Here is a 4,434-nt window from a genome sequence, read left to right on the forward strand (position 1 = left end):
CATGAAAACTACACACCTCACGTATATATGTTGGAGTAGGACAATCAACAATTGCTTTATTCTTTGAGTCATCCATACCAGTATTTGACACAACATAACCTAAGAAGGTAACTTTGTTTGTAAGGAACGTGCACTTATTTAAATTCACATACAAAACATTTTCTTGTAATGCCTTAAATACCTGAGATAAATATGTAAGATGTTCTTCTTCATTGTTGCTAAAAATTAAGATGTCATCAAAGTAGACTATGACAAATTTCCCAAGAAATGGCTGCAAAACTAGGTTCATGAGACGCATAAAAGTGCTAGGAGCATTTGATAAACCAAAAGGCATTACTAACCAATCATATAACCATTCTCTAGTTTTCAAAGCTTTCTTACATTCTTCACCTTCACGAATACGTATTTGATCATATCCACTAAATAAGTCAAGCTTTGTAAACATCTTAGCACCCAAAAGCATGTCGATCATGTCATAAATTTTAGGTATAGGAAACCTATTTGGGTTGTTGATTACCAAGATCTACTTATGTTTTCGAGTTTTATTGAGTTTTCATTCATGTGGGGGATTGTTGGAAAACGATTAAAAAAATATGATTTTTAAAGTTTAATAAAAATTATAATTTATTGTTTTCTTTTGTGAATGAAAAACTTATTAGTCCCACACCGTGGAGTTTCCACTTTTTAGTTGTTTTCAGAGACTATATAAGTTTTTTGTCCCACATCGGGGAGTTCATCTTTTTAAGTTGTATTCTATTATATAAAGAAATTCACTACTTTTGTAAACATCTATGGGAAAGGGGTTTCTCAAATTTTTAGAGAGACCCCCAAGGGAAAAATACTTTATATTGTTTTCTTTAACGTTCACGATTTTCCTTAAGGGTGTTTTCGGAGTTTCCAAGCTCAATATCCACTACATATGCTAGTAGTAGGTGTAGTAGGGTGTTTTATCCTGTAGATATCCGTCCTGTGAGGGCTATAGCATCACTCTTGAGTGTAGCCGGGCGTTAATGTCTTAAGGGCAGCGTGTTGAACACGTGACTCGCTCTGTTTTTCCAAAGTTTTGCCTTGTCGCTGTTGTGGAAATATGAGAAGCTCGTTCGATTCGTCAATCGACAACTTATGATAAGAAGTAAGAACACATAAAATCCATATACGAACGCATATGCTATTATTATGGTTTCGAGCTACTGTGCACGCAGCTTCCTGGAAACCTGCACCATCATCTTGCCTATAATCTAATTGTTGGAGTAGTTAATGTTTTTCAATAACCCATTTATAGGCTCTGACTATACTCAAAAAAAAAATCATGAAATGGTATGAAAATAGACTCAAGAAATTATGACGATGAAACAATCTGGCGTGCTTTGAAATTTGTCAGTAATAATATTGCATCTAATCAAACATAACATGGGAATACCAACCTCTAAACTCGCTTGCGTTCATGGGATAATTGGCCTCGATGAATCTAGCCTACGCAATGTAATGTCTTAACTAAAAAAAAGATAAAAAAAACATTATCCATAAAGTCATAAAGAAAAGATTAAAACTTGAATTCGAAGTTTGATATCTACATGTAACCACTCGGACCTTTTCTGGAGATGGAACTTCAATCTAAACCAACAATTTAAACCATATATTGACTTAGTAAAAATGAAGATAACATTTAAATTCAAAAGAGTTGCATCATAATACCAATTATGGGTGCAGTTTTTAAGAGATTACTATCTTCATCTATTCTCGAGTTTATCTCAACCAACGACCTTGCGCGTCAATCTGCACTGAATTTGTTATTAGCTGCAGTGCAAAATAATAATTAGGGAGCAAAGAAACTTGACTTAGCTTTGTTCTTCATTTTTAATTTTTCAGAAGATCAGTTCGGCTGATCTTGGAATATCAATTTTGAGCCGAACCTAGTATATGATTTAGGGAAACATTATCTTCAGCTGATGCGACTTTGTTAGATTTTGAGCCGAACTTTTGAATAGGTTCAGAAACTCAATGATGTTCAACACATCTATACATTGCTAGGTTTTGAACCGAACTGTTGATTTGAAGAAGTTTCGGAATTCGTTTATGTTTGGTTGATGCGACTCTGCTAGATTTTGAGCCGAACTGTTCATCTATGTATCATACCGGTTATCAGCCGAACCTCCCTCTGGTTCACCGAACTTGCATGTGAAAATTCAGTTTTTTGAGGAATTCAACCTATTAGAAATACGCTAGACATAGCCAAGTATTATATTTTGTTTACGAGATGAAGATTATCCTTCGTCATTTGAATGAATTGAATCCCCATCTTGAATTGCAATAATCTCAAAAACCTATTTCTTTTTTTTCACTTCTTCTTCCTTTCTCAAGAACCCCAACTCTTTCTCGGACAAAAATCATATTTTTTCCACTAATATAATACTAACAACTTAACTTTAATCAATCATTAACATTATAAATTAATCATTATCACTAACTCAAAGCATAATCATTAAAACCAATTTAGTAAGGGTAATTATGTTATTATCAAAAACGGATGGATAAGGGGTGATGGTGCTTTTTTATCTAGTGACCCTATTTTGACATTATTTACAATGCCTCAAACAAGGTTAAACCTTTAAGAATTTTCAACTTCTGCCGGAAAAAAAACACACTTGAGGCTCTCAAGCCCATCAGGCGAAGGTGTGCACAAAGTATAAACAAACTAAATGGCCCAAAATCTAAATCTTTAGCTCAAGTCAAAAAGCACATGGGATGGGACAACTGTGTTTTTGTTTCACTTGGTAGGTTCTTGCGCCCACAAATACCAACTCGCCCTTTCCAAGTTGGGAGAGGGAGTAGGCCTGGGGTTTTGCATCCCCACTGAAGTGGAGGGCACCGCGTCAGGCTAGCTTGACAGAGCAGAACACCTCCCTATCCTGGTCTGACAGTGGAACTGGAAGGTTATAACTCATGCCAAAGTTTGATGGAACAACTCTCTCATTCTCATTTGTCAAGTACATGGTTGAAATTTTATCATGTCATTTTACCCAACCCACTAAAATACTTAGAATGATTTGGTCGTTACTTTTACATTACTTTCATGATTACATCAAGAAAACTCAAGTCAGATAGGTCAGGCGTCATATAAAGAATAAAACGAGATAAATATGCAAAATGTGAAATTCTTTGAATCCTTACCGTTGCTATCAATGTAAACTCTTTGATCCGTATTCGATGAAGTGAACCTGAGGTTTGCTATGATTGCAAGATGGATTTTATGGTTTGCACTTTTATAGAATTTGTCCAAGAACTAATGATGGGAAAGGGAGCAAAAATAATTTCAAGAATTGATCAAAAAAATATGTATATTCAAGAAATGAACTGGATATACCAAAATCTAAGCTTTTAGCTCAAGTCAAAAAGCATATGGACAACTGAGTTTTTTGTTTCACTCGGTAAGTGCTTGCGTTATTATCAACTCGCCCGTTCCAAGTTGGGAGTGGGAGTTGGTTATGCGGCCACGCTATCCTGAATTAAGTGGAGGGAACCGTGTCAGGCTGGCTTCACAGAGCAGCGAACACCTGGTCAAAATATGCCATTCTCATCTGTCAAGTACATGGTTGAAATTCTATCATGTCATTTAACTCCATTTTTTGGCCTTCTTCTCATTAGGCATCAATAACGCCTTCTTTAGGATCACCTTCAAAGTCCTGTAGAAAAAGAGAACCAGTAGTTTTCATGTAACTTTCAATACTAATGGCAAAAAAAATTAAAAAAGTCGTGGTTGTATGCATTCTATGTGCCTCCAGAATTCAATAAACTTCTACTCCACATTATTTACCCTACCAAACTTTGCCACTAAAATTCTTGAATGGCACAAGTTTCTCATTTTCATGAGTATATGGTTGAGAGTTTATCATGTCAGTTAAACTGAAAGTAAACAAAGTTCGGGTTTAGATGCAAAGCAAAATGGGTCATAATCTCAGAATCAATATGCCATCAAATCTCTACTGCTTTTAAACAGTCAGTTTTTCCTACCACTAACAGTAGTTTTTTTTTTTTGGGAAGTTATGGTGGGGAAATGGCCCTCTTAGGTGTTCTATCTTTTCCCTAAAAAAGACAGAAAAAAATGAAAGCTTTGTTGCGTCTGTAACAATAAAACACTCAAGAAAGATGTTAGAATAAAAATGATTAATTTCTGGAAAGTAAAGCAACACTCAATTGAACTGCAAACAGAGGACAGAGTCACGTGTTCAACACACTGTCCTTAACACGATATTTGACCGGTACGCCTCAAGAATGAGTGATGCCAATACCCTGTGGTCAAGTTCGTATCCAGGATAAAACTGCCCGTTGCAAGCACTGTTAGCACTATAGTACTTGCCCACTCTTACGACCTAAACATCAATTGCGCACGGAATGAAAAATAAAGGACCACACAGGGGGAGAAGACGAAAAAAA

The sequence above is a fragment of the Papaver somniferum genome, chromosome 6 (assembly GCF_003573695.1).
Source record: "Papaver somniferum cultivar HN1 chromosome 6, ASM357369v1, whole genome shotgun sequence".
Taxonomy (NCBI): domain Eukaryota; kingdom Viridiplantae; phylum Streptophyta; class Magnoliopsida; order Ranunculales; family Papaveraceae; genus Papaver; species Papaver somniferum.